Raw genomic sequence first — 19,041 nt, 5'->3', positions numbered from 1 at the left:
GTGATGGAACTCTTTTTCAGCAGAGGTTCAGCAGAAGTCCTTGCTATTGACTTTCTGGAGTTTCTCTCGAAGACCTTTCTATGTCGACAGACTTATGTAGCTGTTGTTGTTGTTATTATTAGCCAGTCATTCTAATGTTTATTTGTACTGTTTTATGATATTTAATGTTCATGTACACTGCCTTGATATTTTACATGACTTGGCAGCATCTACATATATGTACGCTGCCCTGGGCTCCTTCTGGGTGGAAGGGTGGGATATAACTTTAATCAATCAATCAATCATAAATTATTTATAATAATAATAATAGCAATAATTACTATTAAATAAATAAAATTCAGAGTTGGATTGAACTGGTAACAAAACTTCTTAAGCACGACTGGGGTCTCCCTAACCCACTGCTGTGACATTTAGCACTGCTGCACACATTTGGTGGAATTCATTCCCTTTTGACATCTGGCAAGCATCGACAGTGCTGTCAATAGCTACTAGACAGGTTCACTTCTGCATTTGCAAAGATCAAATTTCTCAAGCATTCCTAATACAGGCTGTCAGGATAAGGGTAACACTCACAGAGGCAATGGCAAACAGTGGCCCTTCTGACTTTCCAACCCTTTTGTAAAAGGTATGCAGCTATCTCAGTCGCTTCTAAAGGCTTCACTATTATATTATATTACACTACAGATAGTTTTTTTAAAAAAGAAGGAATAAGATTGTACACCTTGGAAATCATAAAGAATGGCTTGCATTTGGGTAAATGCAACACAGAAAGTATAAATTGTGAAGCCAAGAAAGGATTCATGGGCATTGCAAACTGCTTTCTATCCTCATTAAAATTATTTGTCTTCCACGATTGCTATTAGAATTTTATTGCTCAGTTTAAGCTGTGAAGTACATGAGTGAATTGTAATAGTTGGACATACTGATGATTTTGATTTGTTTTTTGTTATTCCCCTTAGTTGACATACATTGCTGTGTTGGTGAAATAAAAATGAGTTAGAGAAGGGGGGACGGGCTCGTAGGCCTACCATTTATAGCACTTTAGTGGGACCTGAGTAGCAAGCGAGGTTGCTGATTTATTTTGAGAGCACAGCAGGCAATTTTAACTCTCTATTTTCATGACAAACGTTGTTGCATGGAAATAAAATGGTTATGTGTGAATTTATCGACTCGATAGTACCTGCAAATGAAAGAAAAGTATGTGTGTGGGCGGGAGCATAAAACTTTGGTACTCTCATTGAAACTATAAAACTACAAGAAAAGTCTTGTTCCAAGACGTTGGCCCAAACATCTACTATGATATTCATTATTTGTGTTTGTCCTCCCACAAATGTCTAAGCTTTTTTAACTGAGCGGGATTATGGATGAAGAAACCAGTCTATTTCCAGTATATGTCCCCATCTGAACTATACTTGTAAAACAGTCTCATAACCACTTGAAACTGTGAGAATAGGATGCTGGAGTACTGCCCTGAGCCAGCAGGCTTTCCATATGTTCTTAGGGCCACCATTAGCAGTGGGACCTGCAAAGGTGCTGAGGCCACCTCACCCCCCCATAGTGCTGGTATTTAGTGTAGAATACATTTGTGAATCTACCTCACAGTCTCAGTAAGATGTTTGCCATGGAGCTGAACTCCTGTAAATCAGGCTTCCTGAATTGATTGGGTAGGGGTCTGGGATTTCCAGCACTTCTCTAGATAGGCTGGGGATAGAAATCAACTGGAACATGCTCTGTACATTTAATTTTTGGAGCACTGTGTGTAAAGATTCACTTGTCTGATTGCTTTTTCCCTGCTTCTGAAAGATGTCAGGAGCAACATGGATGAGTACCAGAAACCTCCTGCTCTGTATTCTGGTGTATAAATGCCGCATGCAGTGAGTCACTTGAGAAGGGACGCTGGAAGAGCAATTATTCTTCCTGATACCAGTAGTGGGGCTCCTGACTAGGGACGGAGAATGAATACATTTTAAAATGAGTTATATGTGGAATTTGTTGGTCTCAACCCAAATGTGCATTGCTTGCATCAGAACACCTCTTGTATCGTGCCCCCACTTATGTCTGACCCACTTGTGCATTGTCATTGCTAACAGAGGCACTGGAAACACGTCCAGAAACATCCCTTGACAGTGGGGAGCCTGGTAACTGTAGTTTTCACTGAGCCAGGGAAAACTGGAGTTTACAGTTACCAGGCTTCCTTGTGACCATGACTGCCTTCTGCTGTTGTAAGGCTTCTCTGACATGAACAATCCTTCAAACACACATCCAATCACAAGGATAGGTTTGGGAAAGGTGGGGAATGACACCTGGGAGTATATAGGCACTGGTGGCTGACGCCCATTGAGACTGGTGTGGCAGAAGTCAGCAAGGCCAACAGGAGGCAGAGTCAAGGCCAATGACAAGCAGAGCCAACTAATTCTGGTTTTGGACCCATCCTCATCCTGCAGAGTTCTCTGAGGGCAACACTGGGACTGAGAAGCTGACTGGCAGTGCCACCCCCTGGACTGGATGCAAAGTAAAATGGCAGCCAGTTGGGGGCTGGCTGACAGCAGACTGAAGTTGGTGGTGCAGGGCCCCATTTGATTTAATGGGCCAGCCTCCACTGCCTACAGGAAAGTCTTGCATTGAGCCCATTAGGAGCCAAGCCCAAAGTTTGGTTGGGAATAATTCCAAAGTGGACCGCACACATCATGCCCTATAGTAACAAAGCTCTGCACCATAGCTGTTTGATGTAGCACATTGTTGGAAATCTCTGGTTCAAATCTGGCATTGGAGAGTAGCTCACAAAGTAGCCTCAGGCACCGTCTACAACATGGGGATGATAATAATGGCCTGCCTTATAGGAATGTTGTAAGAGTTTTGGAATTAATGTTAGTCAAACTCTACTTATGGTCAGCAATTTGGTTGTTGAGTGTAATATCATTCTTCTTTCCCGAGAATCAAGATATTCAGTCATTTGCATTGTTTCACACATTCTGATTTCCCTTTAAACATCTCTCTCATGGTAACAGTGGTGGCTGGTGTTACGGAAATTTATATATATTTGCAGAGATTCTCAGTGGTCTGAGCTGTGTGTGTGTGTGCCAGTGTGTGCATTTGCCTAAGTAGCAGGCTTTTACCTTGCATTTAAATAACTGAGAATCTCTGCAAATATATATTAATTTCAATGACACAGGGTTATGGGCCCAGGTCTTTGAACAGTTCAAGTAGCCATGTCAAAGGTCTGCTTGCTTCAGAAGCTGACACATACTCTGCTTCTGTGGAAGAGAGTGCTACAATCTCTTGTTTCTTACTTGCCCAGATGATCACTGATTTCCTTAGTAGAAAATGTTTCCACTGGTGGATTTTCAATCTGTAGTGTCTTCAGCCCAATCAACATCTGCATAACCCACTAGTTTGGGACCTCGGGTAGCCACTAACGTCAGTTTCATGATAGTAGTTTGCTTTAGATATCTCACCACTTTCTTGATTGGTTCCCAGTCCCTTTTTAGTTGGTGAGCTGGTTTTTCTGCACAGGTATCCCAGTGCTGCTGCCACAGCTAGCCTAGCTTTGGAAGTCCCTTTCTCACGAGGTAAGCAACTCTGTCTGGTGGTACATTCTGGGTGCTGGCTCTTCAGCTGTCCCTTCTGGCTCTGATGCCTCTTCTGGCTCTGACTCCTTGCCTTCCTCTGCTGGTGAATTATTGTGATCCCTTCTGCGGTGGAAGAATAGCTCAGTTTCTTCTTTCATTTCACTGCCATGTGTTTGGTGTGGCGCCCCTTCTGGTTGGTGTGCACACTTTCCTTCATCAAAGTGGCCAGCTCTGTATACTCCAACTTTGCCAGTTTTGGGATCTATGACTCAGTATCCCTTCTGCATTGAATAATATCCAATGAATATTACTGCTTTGGGGGTGGTGTCAAATTTTGACCTCTTTTGTTTCCGGATGTGTACAAAGGCCTTGCAGCCGAATACATGAAGGTGAGACACGCTTGGCATCTGATCATGCCATAGCTCAAAAGGTGTTTTCTTGGTTGTAGCTGCCAGAAGTCGGTTCTGCAGATAGGTGGCAGTAACCGCTGCTTCCCCCCAGTACTTCTGTGGTAACTGTGCATCTTCCAACAAGGAACAAATCATCTGTCCAAGAGTCCAGTTCATGTGTTCCACAACCCCATTTTGTTCCAGAGTATAAACAACAGTAGTCTGGTGCTCTATGCCTTCCTCAGGCAGAAAGTCTTGCACAGCCCTGGACACAAATTCTCCTCCACTGTCAGATCTTATAATTTGTGGCTTTCTGCCAAATTTGTTGGATACATTTCTGACATAGTCCTTCAATTTTTGACTTCTCTCTCTCAGTAGGTACATTGTAGTATACCTTGAGTAACCATCTATGAAAGTAAGCATGTATAAATTTCTGCCCTGTGATGGCGTTCTCATGGGTCCATCAGTGAAGCAGTGGAATCCACTCTAGCTTTTAGCCCAAGCTTTAAAGGAGCTGTCAAAGGTGCTTCCACCTTCCATTGCATGGCCACATTGTCTTTCAAAGGAGGGGAAATCCTCAGGAACAAAAAAACCCACACTAATGTGAGTACCCTTTCCTCCTTTTCCCTAATCACTGCCGTTTCACCAGGTCTGTTTGTGAATCCGCACTGACTTGGATGACTGTGAGTGAGCACCATTTCTGTTCTGTTGCAATAAAGGACCTGCCAAATTATAGATCTTTGTTGCTTTATTTCCTATCCCTTGTGTACAACAAAGCTGCAGTGATGAAGTTGCTCAACAACAACTGAAACCTCTCATTTGCTAAAGAAAGAGGTTGCCTGTAAACATATATTTCCATCATTATAAAATTTTCTCTGTTGCATTTACAGTTTCCCTTCATGTTAAGAAAACAAACAGCAGCTGTTTCTGTATGTGTGCGTTAGGGATGGGAGAAAAATTAAATCAGTTTACATTTAAAGCTGAATTTATCAGTTTCACACTTTCTGAATGAAAATGAGAACTGAACCACATTCATCGTTCGAAGTTTGCACTTGACCGACTTTTGCAGCTCAGTTCTCCAGCCAAGCAGTGTTTACCAAATGCTTGTATTGGGCGAAACTGTGCATAAAAATAAATATATTTGCAAAAATAACTTACAAAAATGCATGATAGTAGGAGAAATAGCTTGCAAAGTGTGTATGTTAGTTAAAACTGCATACAAAAATGTGTATATTTGGATAAATTTGCAATAAACTGAAAATTGGAAATATGAGAAATGGAGAGAACTGAAATTGACCGATCCTTCCATCCTCTGTGTGTGTGTGTGTGTGTGTGGGTACTCACACACATGTATATGCACACAACTATTCACCTCCTTACAAAACAGATAAACAGCAGGGAGCTCCATTTTTAAGAGCTTACTTATTAAAGGATATCTGTCCTGCTTTTCTGTCCCTAATTAGATCTTCGAGGCAGTGAAGCACCATCATAAAAATAACTTTGACAAAAAGCATAAATAATAGGGGGGACCTATTATAAAAAAAACAACAAGCAAATGCGTGCCATGAACACATCTAATGAAAAGATTGCAGAGTACGATTCTTTTTATATGCCGCTGGAGCTTATAGAGAGGGAATCGCCCAGGTTTCCCAAGGCAGAGAATTCCAAAGCCTGTGTGCCACTACCGAGAAAACCCTACTCTGTTTGCCCACCCAGGTGCACCTTACAAACGGGTTGCAGTAAATATCCCCTGAAAAGTCCACAAGGTAAAAGAGACTATTTGCTCTTCCTGCTCAGTTCCTGCTTGCACTAGCCAAGCATCTCCTGCTTTGGACAAGCCACCCTAAATGTGCCCAAATTTCATTGGATGCCGGGATTGGACACCCACCCTCCCTTCCATTCTGAATAGAGGAGAGGTACAAAGAGCTCCTCTCTGTAAGTGAACACAGTGGGGACTAATGTAGGTGTTTCCCCCCGCCATTGATGAGGGGACCGATGGGGATGGCATGCCTGTACAATTCCGTGATCCTGCCTCTTTTCCTGCTCTGCCATTATGCCACATCCTTACCACAGCCATGTTGCTACTGGTGCCTGCAGCACTTTCTCAACAATTCAAATGTGCCCACTAGCCTGAAAAATGTGGCAAGCCTGGGAGTCAGGCTCTCTTTTGATGACCAAAGATGAGCATCATTAAAGCAAAGGTGCCAGAAGAGAAAATGGAAAAGAAAGAAAGCAAAGGTGCCAGAAAGAGTGGATACATTTATAAAGAAATAGCTTTTGAAACTTGGATGAACATAGAAAGCTTTATTATACTGAGTCAGACCATTGGTCCATTGAACTCAGTATTTTCTAGACAACTGTTCTTCAACCTTGGGTCCCCAGATGTTGTTGGATTACAACTCCCATTGGCTCAGCTGGTTGGGGATGATGGACGTTGTAGTACAACAGCATCTGGGGGACCCAAGGCTGAAGAACAGTGGCCCACACTGGTTGGCAGCGGCTTTCCAGGGATTCAAAATGGAAATGGACTGCCTTCAAGTCGATTCCGACTTATGAAGACCCTACGAATAGGGTTTTCGTGGTAAGCGGTATTCAGAGGTGGTTTACCATTGCCTTCCTCTGAGGCTGAGAGGCAGTGACTGGCCCAAGGTCACCCAGTGAGCTTCATGGCTGTGTGGGGATTTGAACCCTGGTTTCCCAGGTCATAGTCCAACACCTTAACCACCTTAAGCATTTTCCCAGCTCTGCCTGGAGATGCCGGGGCTTGAACCTGGGACCTTCTGCATGCAAGGCAGATGCTCTACCACTGAGCTATGACCCTCTGCCCTTAAAGGATTAAATGATTAAATCTTATAAGTCGCCACCATCAACATCATCATTATCAGCATTCTTTGTTACCTCCCCTTCACCCAAAGGTCCCAGGGTGGGTTACAACATAGAAATGCAACATGGAAAACAATTTAAAAACAAACTAAAATCCCCAGATAGGGTGGCTCCTAAAAATACATGTCTCAGGTGTCAAAGGCTTGGGTAAAAAGGTGGATCTTCAGCATTTACCTACAACTGTACAGCGGAGTTGCGAGATGTACCCCAAATGTGTTTTGCTTTCGTGAATGTGTCCTTGAATTCTGATAATGACGCTTGCTTGCTTGGATGGGGGACAGAGAGAGAATGTGTGTAGAAACTAACTGCTATATGTACATCCATTGAATCACTCACATTTGTCTCTGTCTCCACCCACCCACAGCATGTGGCCTCTGGAGAGAATGCAGCCCTTGAGCTGAGAAAGGTTATTCATCCTTGTCCTTTGCCAGCACCATTGTCAGCCTCAAATCCAAAGGTGAAAGGTATGGGTGATGGCCACATGAATTATACTTGTCCATTCACAGGCTGTGATAGATATATAGGCCTTGCCTCACTACTTTCTTCCATCTTAGGGGCCACCACAGAGAATGCCCTTTCCTGGGTTGCCACCACCACCCCGAGCTCCGAGGGTGGTGGAACAACCCGTGAAAAAGTAGCAGACGCTACTTTTTTTCTTGATTTTTCTTGAAGTGGTATACTTTACAGGAGGGGAAAAACACCCCTGAAATGTTCACACCACAAATGTCATCATATGTGAAACAGTCGTCTCTGTTAAGGAAGTGAGTTTCTTTTCATTTTGCTTAAATAGAGAAAAAAAGCAAAGACAACTCCTCTGTGTCCTGCATGAGAAATAAAATCCTTTGGAATATCTTAAAACATTAACTGTGTTTAAGGGAGTAAATGAAGTGAAATGGTTTACTGTGTGGTGCATCAATCAGAATTAAATTTCATTTACAGATGGCAGCTGGGTGTTTTTTTAAAAAAAGACATAGGAACTTTCTCTTACTACCTTTGCCATTGAGTATGCTTAAAAATAATATAAAAAACACCACAGTGTTACCTGTGTTTAATGAAGTGGGGTAAGCATTCTGTGTGGGTTTATTTGTGAATTTGAATTCCAAATGACGTGAAGATTGAATTTCTCCAGCCTAGGTGGAGTTGGCTTTTTCAATATGAGCTAGGTGGCAGAATTGACTCAGAATGTGGTGCTCAGCAGTTCTGTAATTTATTTTATTTTATTTTGGATTGCCAGCTTGTTCAGTGAGTCACATCAAGTGCAGCACAAAGTAACACTCTATTTTTGGTAAAGTGGGAGATTCAGGGACAGGGGTGGAGGGAGAGGGAGTGAGTGAGAGGGAACATGTTCCTTTATATGTTTTGAAACTATTTTAGAGCAATACCATTTAAGCAGCGGAATGTTAATTTGGAAAGAGTGCTCAGCTCTTGATGAGATTGGGGAATCCCAAGATTCTCTCTCTGTTTCCCCACTCAGCATAATTATTTAAGAGTTCTCTGTTTGTGCATGGCTACATGCAAGGCTTACATAGGAATTTATTGTGCAGAGGCTACTGGCATGATCTGATGGTAAGTTCTCCCAAACGTGGAAACTGTGTGAGAGCATGAGATGGCTACTGTTATTTCTTAACTTTATATATCCCTCCTTTCTTCCATTGCAGAACTCAAGGTGTTGCCTGATTTTTTTAGCAAAGGACTGGATGAGGGCAAACGAAAGGAAAGATTTGTGAAAGGCAGATACGCACCTCAGTGGCAGAACCCTCTGCTTTGCCTGCTGGGAGTCCCTGGTTCAATCCCTGGCATCTCTAAGCGGGGCTGGGAAGGACTCCTGCCTGAAGCTCTGAGAGCTGCTGCCAGTCAGAGCTTAGGTAATACTGGGGTAGATGGATCAACTATCTAACTTGATATAAGACACCTTGCTTTGTTCCTAAGATGAATCCAGACAAGACTGAGGTCTCCCTGGTCAATGGAATGGTTGATCAGTCTTGGATGGAGAATGGGTTCCATTGAAGACTAGGATTCACAGTTTGGATGTGCTCCTGAACTCAGCACTAAGTCTGAATGCTTAGGTGATATTTGTTTGTTTGTTTCCTGGCCTTCTACCCAAAGGAGCCTAGGGCGACAAGCACACAAACTGTAAAACATCTAAAAACTTTTTAAAATATATATATATATATTTTAAAAAATCTAATACAGATGTAGACTGGGAGAGACCTCTACTTAAAAGGCTTGTTGGAAGAAGGAGGTCTTCAGTAGGCACCAAAAAGACAACAGAGAATTTGCCAGTTTATATACCGCTTGTTGCCAAAATAGGCTTCTGAACAGTTCTGAAACGATGGTGAGGTGTGTTTTTGCAGGGGCTGTTCGAAACTTCAGATCTTGTCAAGGTGACACGTCACCTTACCTGAGTGGCTTTGAAAACATTTGGAAACTTCAGCAGGGTCAAAATGCTATGGCCAGATATTGACCAAAGGTGGATATTGGGAACATGTGGCTCCTGTTACAATAGCTGGATGGGCTTCTCAGCCCAATTCAAAGTTGTGGTTATGACCCAAAATAACTTAGGGACAGGTTATATCTGAAGTACTGCCTCCGCCAATATGAAATTGCTCATCTGTTCAGAATTGTGAGAGAATATCTTCCCCTGTCCCATGAGCATCAGGAGTGCATTTGGTGGGAACACTGTAGGACACTGTTATTTAGCCTTTGGGTCCCCATATGTTGCTGGACTACAGTTCCCATCATTCTTGGCCATTGGCTAAGTTGGCTGGGGTTGATGGGAGTTGTAGTCCAACAACATCTGGGGACCCAAGGTTGAAGAAGGGTGCTAGAAGTCCTTTCCTGTTGTTTGATTGTAAGTCACTTTGGGTTCACTTTTGTGAAGAAAGGCAACTAATAAATGTAATAATAAATAAATAAATGTTGCACCCTGGGTTTGTAAATGTTTTGGCGGGCATTTGGCTAGGTCAGTGGTGGTGGTTATTGATGATGACAATGATAATGATATATTGGTGCTTTATTATATTATTTATATATTCTAGCTTTTGATTTTGCAGCTGCTTTTATCCTCCCCTTTTGTGATTTGAAAAATATTGGTTTGTCTCCAATGTCAGCCCTTCTTAGAGTAGGCCCATTGAAATTAATGGGCATAACTAATTCAGGACCATTAATTTCAATGCATCTGCTCTGAGTAGGGCTTAGTTGGATCCAGCCCATAGTTTCATTGTGTTTCACTGTACTTTTGTGACTCACTGCTTGTAAGCTGCCTTGGGCATTGAAGATGGTATGAAAAGCCATATGAAAGGCATAACGTGGTGTCCATCAGGTTCCCAAGTAGTTTCCCATTACCCATTTCCCCAAGTTAGGAGGGCTTGAGCTTGCTGGACAAAAGATGTTGCAAAGCAGCTCAGGACTGGGTGTGTATGCAGGAGCTTGGAGGTTTCACCCCTTCCTGGCTCTCTGGGAAGAGAGCCCTAATCCACACATGTATTTCCATACACTTCTCCCTCCTCCTGAGCAGTCTAATGAGCAGCTATTCAGACACTTTGGTGCTGGCTGTGAACTTTCTGTCTGGCTTGCTATCTCTTCTGCTCTTGTGCCTCTGCAGGAGACGAGGGAGGTGGTGTCTGAGAGCTGGCCAGGCACTTGGTGTGGGGATCTCCAGGGGTATGCTGGAGGATCCTGCTCCCCCTGCTGTTTGTCTGAAGAGACCTCAAGTTCAGGGTCTGGGAAGAGGGCTGAACTCTCTCTCCCACACACACACAGAGAGAGAGAGAGAGAGAGAGAGAGAGAGACAGACAGACAGACAGACAGACAGACAGACTCCAGGTGCTAGAAGTGAAATTTATTCCAAAACCAATACATTGCAGAATAGACATTTCCTTGTGTGCTTGTTCTTTCCAAATGCAGAATTGGTGCTGTAAATGTGCTGGGAATCATAAGTGGGGAGAGTGGCATTGGACTCAGATCCTTCTTGTGGACTTCCTAGAGACATCTGGTTAGCCATAGTTAGAACAGGATACTGGACTAGATAGGCCTTTGGCCTATGCAATGGGACTGTTCTTACATTCTTATGGATCACCCCTAGAGAGAGAGAGAGAGAGAGAGAGAGAGAGAGAGAGAGAGAGAGAGATGGCTACTATTTAGCAAACAGGTCAGGAGAGCCAATGGAGGGCCCATCCCACATCACTTTACTTACCCCCTAACATGAAGAAATCCCTATTGTGATGTGATGTCAACAAGATGCAGGGCGTGTTTCACTACAATAGGGGCAGCTAACATGGTTTCATCAACATGGCCAATGATGAGGGACGATGGGAGGTGCTGTCCAAATTATCTGCAGGGCACTGTGTTGGCTGCCCTTGCACTATACTTTCCAGAAGAGGAAAGTGTGATAAGGGCTTGTTGGCGTGTGTGCGTTGTTGCGTGAAACAGCATACATTACGTTGGAGTTAAGTTGAGCAAGAAACTTCTTCAGAGCATTAAATCATGTAAGAGTCTTTATTAAGACATTATGGCTTTTCAGCAGTTTCCCCCCCCCCCAGCTCTACAGACTTCTCTCTTCATCGTCACGAGTTAGAACAGACACAGAAAGGAACAAAACAGCAACTCAGACTGCTCAGCACAGAACAGTAATAGAAAGCAACTTTCCCAGTCTATCTTGATGGTTACCATAACAACAGCCTTCACTGTCCGTTCCTAGACTGGGCAAAGACATAACTCCTCTTAACTTTCAAAACTTTCAGACTTGATGGAAAACTACTAGGCCTCATGCCAACAAGCTCCCCCTTTTCCCATCATGTCTGTCAATTACAAAGAAATCTCAACAATACATCTCCACAATACATAGTCATACAATAATACATTTCTACAATACCTCTTGCAATACATTTCAGTACATTGCATCATACATTTTCAGTTCAGTTCAGTACAGTTCAAAACTTTATTCACTCAAACTTTGGTTGAACACATGTCAAATAAAGTGTCTCAGGATCCATTTCTACAACTTTATTCATTCCAGGACTTGTTATTAATCCCACAGTAAATCTTTCAGGCGGTTTGCCTAAATTTGCTCTTGTAGAGCGTCTTAAAGCTGGAACTTCTGCCCTCTCAGCTCCTCCATCTGAGCTGCTTGTACTTGGTACAGCCTGATCAGCCAATTCCATTTCCTCAGCCTTGCGTTTCTTTGATCTGCGTTTCCCACAAATGAGCTCATTTAATGCATCTCTGAGAGGAATTTGTGTACCTTCCACTTTAATGTCAAGGTTTGGCTTAAATGTCTGTGCTTGTGTTCGTGTTTGTGTGTCATCTGTTCCTGTAAGAATAACTGTCTGCCTTTGATCCCAAGGCTTTTCTGAGACTTTAATGCTTCTGCTCAGAATGAATTCCCTAAACTGCAATCCGTCAGCATGGCTCTCATTGCTTCCTGCAGCACCCTATTTTTTCTCTCAACAGTTCCATTGGAAAACGGGCTAAATGGAGCAGTGAAATTCTGGTTTATTCCCTTACTCTCCAGAAAGTCACTCAATGCCTTATTCGTGAATTCCCCACCTTGGTCCGAGCGTATAGCCCCCACCGTGACGCCGCGTTGAGTTTCGATTCTCTTAATGAACAGTTTCAGCTTCTGCTCAGCTTCACTTTTATGCTTTAACAGAAAAACATGACAAAATCTTGAAAAATCATCTACCAGTACCATGAAGAATTTCGCACCTCCTCGTGAAGCATTTATTGGCCCTGATAAATCAACATGAACTAGCTGGTAGGGAGCTGTTGTGGTTCTCTCAGCCTCCCGGTTTATTGGTGCAATAGTCATTTTAGCTTTATTACATGCATCACAATCCATTAACTGTCCACAATCTTTTAAACACATGTTTTCACTGTGGAAAGGGGTTTTCTTTATCGTGTCAAGGTTTGCATGCCCCAGCCTTTGATGCCATTCATGGACGCAGCCCTGATGTACCTGTGCCTCAGCATTTAACACAGCACACCCTGCTTGACTGCTCTTTATTACAAACTGTGAATCATTCAGGCTTCCCTGCATGCACACTTGATCTCCCCTCATTACAAAACATTGGTCTTTGTGAAACAAAATTGAATAATTACAACTCACCAGTTTTCTAACTGATAAAATATTATGAGCCAATTCCGGAACAAACAAACATTCTGACATTATTCCAAGCTTGTCAAACTTCACCAGACCTTTAGCCTCCACAGATTTCCGTGATCCATCTGCCAGGTGCACAAAGTCCTGCTCATTTGTAGACGTGTAAAACAAACTCCTGTCTTTAATTAATATATGGCTTGCACCGCTGTCAAGAATCCAGTTAATAGGTGCTAAATCTTGAGACTTCTGTTTACAAACAAAGTTCACACTTCCCTGCTTCAAGCCTCCGTCCCTGGAGTTTCGCTTGACTGCACAGTCCCACTGGAGATGCCGTCGATCTCCGCAAATAAAACAAGCCTTCAGCCTCTGTTGCTGCTCCTGTTTATAATCCTTCGGCACAGCATTTTTCACCTCTTGCCTCCTGACAGCTTCCATCGACTCGGCTCTTTTCGCCTCCTGTCTCCGCTGCCATTCTTGGGTCAGCTTTTCCTCAATAAATGCAACGTTCAAACCTCCGTCAGGCATGGCTTCGAAAGCCATGACCATATTATTCCAAGTCCCATCGAGCGAAGCCAGGATCAGATAGGTCTTCTGAAGTTCAGAGTGTTCGATGCCTCGGTCTGTCAGCTCAGCAAACAGGCGTCTGAATTCCGTGAGATGCTCACACATGTCGCACTCACCCGTGAAGCACATTTGATACAGCTTCCGTGCCAAACACAATCTAGATCCCGCAGTCTGTTGCACATGAATGCCTTCCAACCGGTCCCACATCTGTTTGGCGTTTGTAACATCCCTCACGTGTAGCAGTTGAGAGTCAGATAGAGCCAGAAGTATAAAAGCTTGAGCTCGCTCATCGTTCCTAGTCCAAGCCGCTGAAAGGGGTGCAGAGGGTGTACCTTCAATAGCTTCCCATAAATCTTCTTTTACTAGCAAAGCCCGCATTCTCGGCTTCCAGCTGCCATAATTCTTTTCATTAAGCCGTTCCATCAGCAAGCCTCCCCCAGACAGGTTTACAGCCATGTTGCTCACCTCCGTCTGGTTCAATCAATCAAGCTGCCCTCTCTGGAACTCCGTCTGCCGTTCAGACCAGCAACTTACTCCCGTGTAATGCGCTGTGGATCTGGGCCCATAACCCCTGTTGGCGTGTGAGCGTTGTTGCGTGAAACAGCATACATTACGTTGGAGTTAAGTTGAGCAAGAAACTTCTTCAGAGCATTAAATCATGTAAGAGTCTTTATTAAGACATTATGGCTTTTCAGCAGTTTCCCCCCCCTCTAGCTCTACAGACTTCTCTCTTCATCGTCATGAGTTAGAACAGACACAGAAAGGAACAAAACAGCAACTCAGACTGCTCAGCACAGAACAGTAATAGAAAGCAACTTTCCCAGTCTATCTTGATGGTTACCATAACAACGGCCTTCACTGTCCGTTCCCAGACTGGGCAAAGACATAACTCCTCTTAACTTTCAAAACTTTCAGACTTGATGGAAAACTACTAGGCCTCATGCCAACAGGGCTAGGGTTTTCATTGGTGACCACCATGTTTGTTGTAATATGAAGCTGCACCCTTAAAGAAAAAAAAGGGGTGAACTGTGAACTGGGTATGTTAGAGTAAAACGGGTGGTCAATGTGGTGCTTTCTAGATGGACTTCAACTCCCATCAGACCCAGTAACCATAGCCAAATGGTCAGGCATGATGGGAGTTGTAGTCCCAAAGTACATGGAGGGCATCACATTGGAGATAAAAGAAAGAGCATACTATGTCTCTCAGTTCAATTTAGGTAAAATGAACCTGTTGAAATGCATCTTTTTCCAGTTCCAAATGGACTGGATTTTAAAAGCAAGCCAACACCTCAATTTCTACTATGCAGCCCACATTAAAAGGGAGAGATGAGCTGAGGACCATACAGCTATAAATATTTCATTCCATTTTCAGTGGAAAATACACAAATTCCATTGCTTTTGAAATGCACATATTTAACACAGTCTGGCAAGAACTGAACACCAAACCTGATTCTGTACCTGCTGGATTAGATTACAATTGGTTTGTGCTCCATCTCTGATGCCCAAAGTGCTGGAGAAAATATATTGGTAGCACAGGGGCAGCAAAGATACAATAAAAATCAAATAATGGCAAACATTAGATGCCCAGCCGCACACATCTCTACTGGGAGAAGAGAGCTGGGTGAAATCCTTTTTTGGTTTTTGGTCTTCATTGTCTTTTAAAAGGTACCAGCTAGGGATCAAAGCTGATTGAAAATAATGTAATTTGTTAGGGATGCCAGTGTACTTGAAGTGCAGGCCTTGCAGGATCTGTGATGGAGACTTTGCCCTCCCTCAAGGAGTTGTATCCCTTTGGGAAATCACAAACTCTCTAGGATTCTAGGAGCTGTCCTTCCTGTTCACTTTGCTTTCCCTTTCCCAACCCTGATTGGTCATTGTCATTTCCTGACTCTAGATCAGGGATGTAAGGATCTGTCAATTTTAATTATCACAGTTTCTCCTTTTTTCCAATCTTAAATGCAGGTCTCCACATTTTGCAGAATTTTGCTTCCTTGTTTTTTTTAAAAATCCTCATGAAAATTCATCAGCATTTTAGTGTGAATTCCTCCTAATGAACACATTTTGACATGCCATTTTTAATGTACATATTCCTGCAAGCAAGTTTGCTTAATGCAATGCATCTTTGTATACTGTTGTCCAAAATATTTATTTTTTATGCACACTTTCCTCCAAGGTATGCATTTTTGTAAACATTCATTGAATAACTGCATTGCAAGATATGGATAAGTGTGAATTTTGAAGGAAAGTTGTGTTTCAGGTCACATGTCATTTTGGAAAATCTGAATTTGATAGATTCCACTTTAAAAGTGAATCATTTTTTCCCCCATCTCTAAACTCTCCCTTCCTGGTAAGTAGTGTGGCCCCTTAGGTATCCCCTCTCCTTGAATACAAGAGTATGCAAATTTACATAACTGCTTTGATGTTTTCTTACAGTCACGCAGTATATAAATTCTGTTAAATGAAAAAAACCCTAAAGTTTGCATATTCAAATGTAATGTATAAACTTAAATTTAAACGTTGGGTGAGGTCCAACTGCATCTGCCTGCTTACACAACAGGAATTCTGCTAACACAATGGGACTTCTGGCTTCCCCCCTTCAGCCCCTGCCACCCACAGATCTGCTCTGGAGGTTCCCCCAACTTTCCAAAGCAGGGTATATTGTGGGGATGCAAGGGGAGGGGACGATGGCGAAGCTCCCTTGTGGTAGCGGGCACGTGCTTGCAGTACTTTGGATCTTGCCCATTATTGCCATAATATATAAAGACACCCCATCAGAGTGGGAAAAACTGTGGCCAGGTGACCCGTGTGCCTGCTCAGTCAGCCCTCCAGGTGGTCACTATTGATGAGCTACTTCAAAGCCCCTTCTCTCCATTCTTATCCTTCAACTCAGCCTTTCCCAACCAGTGTGCCTCCAGATGTTGTTGGACCACAGCTCCCATCAGCCTCAGCCAGCATTGCCAATGGTCAAGAAAGATGGAAATTGTGGTCCAACAACATCTGGAGGCACACTGGTTGGGAAAGGCTGCTTCAACTGGAGGACTCTTTCCAACAGAGGACTTTCCTCTAGCAGTCCTTCAAATAGAGGGCTGACCTCTTCAAATGTAGGGCATGCTATTGCAAAGAGATCCACTGCTATAGTATGTTAAGCTATGAGAGCAGTAAGCAATCATTGGGCTTCCTGCTGGAGCAGGCTATCATGACAGATGGGAAGCGTGAGGACCGGTCTCCTGGTGTTCACTCCACTGCAGCCTAAATCTTTAGGATGCCTTTAGGCTGCTTAAATGCTCTTCTTGGTAAAGGATGCTTTATGGAATTCTGCAACCTGACTCCCCACCATCATGACCCAGTTCTTCTGAGTTTACTAATTTGGTTAACAAGACTTATAAATAATAATTCAGAGTCTTAGTTTGTCGCTAGCAGCAGTAGCCTATTATAATTTTCCTTGGCAGCCCATATGGCGGGTGATAAACTAACTAATAAAACTGCCACATGGACCATAGGTTCGCTTTTCTGTTTTTATGACTGTCTCCTTCGGCTGATGCATAATTAATATGCAGGGTTCAAAAATGTTTTCTGTCTGGCATTCCTCTCTGGTGTAGTGCATTTAGAGCTGTGAATGTTATTTGGATGCAATTTTTGTGTGTTTCCCATTAAGAACAATCAGTTACTGAAGCATGGTAGAGAGAGCTTTCTTTAAGAAATCCAAGGTTGTCAAACAAATCTTTTTGTAATTTTTATTTTTCAGTTTTCCTGTGTTCTTTGTTGAGTATAGAAATGGACAGGATCTTACAATAGGGGTTTCAGCATTTTCAGGAGTCTGCCCAAAATCCCTTTCAGACTGAATCTGTTTTAGCTCATAAAATATTGCGTACTCTCTTTAGTGCCTCTCTACCAAATTACCAAAGGCTAAAGGTTGTGCCCAATGTTAGTCCGACTAAGAGTAGACCCATTGTAAAGCTTAGGTCCATTATTTTCAATAGGTCTGTTTGGAGTAAAACTAAGTTACTTGCAACTCAGTGTTCCCAAGCTGATATTGCCAACAGGGACTGAGCCCACTTTTTGGAGGTAGGAGGGGCTTGGTATAGTGCCAGTGGTGCCCCCCACTACATGCTTTCTCTGCTGCTGCCGTGTTGACAGCAGCGTCACTCACCATCGGGCCCTGAACACACTCTACCGGTGGATGAGTGGTGGTGTTTTTGGTGGTTGTTTACCATCAAGTTACTCCAAATGCAGTTCCATGGCCATAGATCTATGGAATCTATAGATCTCATCCTGCCAAGACTATAGGTCTATGAAATCAATAAATGTCGTAGATCTATGAAGTGGGGCATTACATTTTGGGTAGCTTAACATGGTGGGCAGCCACTGTAGATGAGACCTGAGCTTGGCTCCTATTCAAAAGGAGCATCAATACCAGCCACAGAAAAGCATCTGGGGACCTGTTGGGGAGGGCAGTGAATGGCAGTGTGGCTGGGTTGGGTTGGTGAGGGGTCCTTCCAAGCCCCTGGAACCCTCAGCCAGTGCCCGGTATAGCCAAGTACTGATGCCAAGCCTCATTGCTAATGTGGTCACTTGGCTGCAGTTATTACAGAAGGGATAGGAATCCTGGGATGTCTTCATTACAACCCTATTTTCTGAACTGTTTTATTAGAAAGAAAAAGAAACAATCAGAAAAAGAAAAGACTAACTAAGCTATTAATTCTTGTACTGATTTACTGGTTACCAAAATCCATTCATGGTTGTGCCAAGCTGTAGGCTACTTAATTATTTCAATTGCTGTGGTCCCTGGAGAAAAAGTGCTGCATTATGCAGAAAACTTGTAGGTAACTGATCTGTTTATTATACTGAACACTTAAGCGCTTTACATAGAAGCAGTGCAACTCACATAGAATGCATGATTTTACATTTTAATAAAAAAGTTTTCCTTTTTAAAAAAGTTTCAGAGAGACTGGAATTCAGGGCTCCAAGGTGTGTTGATGGTGGCTAGCTTAGATGGCAGTCAAAATAAGTAATTGAATTCATGGGTCTAGCAAAGAGTATTAGCAATGTCTGTAGAAACTGAACCCTAGTCTGATGTCTAGAACTGACCTTTGAAAACACATGGAGATCCCATCATTGTTGTGGAGCTTTGACAAAGGGGCCATACTTAAGTGGTAGAACATCTGCTTGGCTTGCAGAATGTCCCAGATTCAGTCTCTTGAATCCCCAGGTGGAGCTGGGGAGATCTCTGCTTTGACATCCTGGAGAGCTTTTGCTCATTCATGAAGAAGGACCCAGGTTAAATCCTTGGCATCTCCAGGAAGGTCTGGGAATGCCCTCTGCCTGACACACTGGAGAGCCACTGTCCCATGTTCCTAAGTGCTGTTGAGTTTTCCTCTTGGTTTATGTGTGCAAACAGAAGTTTATCTAGGTAAATTATACTCCCTGAAATTAATGAGCATGATTAATTTAGGTCTGTTAATTTGTATGGGTCTGCTCTGAGTAGAATGTAGTCAGATGCAATCCATAGAAATAAGGCTGTGTCAAAACTTTCCTC

Source organism: Rhineura floridana, chromosome 17, assembly GCF_030035675.1.
Source record: "Rhineura floridana isolate rRhiFlo1 chromosome 17, rRhiFlo1.hap2, whole genome shotgun sequence".
NCBI classification, from domain to species: domain Eukaryota; kingdom Metazoa; phylum Chordata; class Lepidosauria; order Squamata; family Rhineuridae; genus Rhineura; species Rhineura floridana.
The sequence above is the reverse complement of the archived record's forward strand: the minus strand, read 5'-3'. Positions refer to the sequence as shown.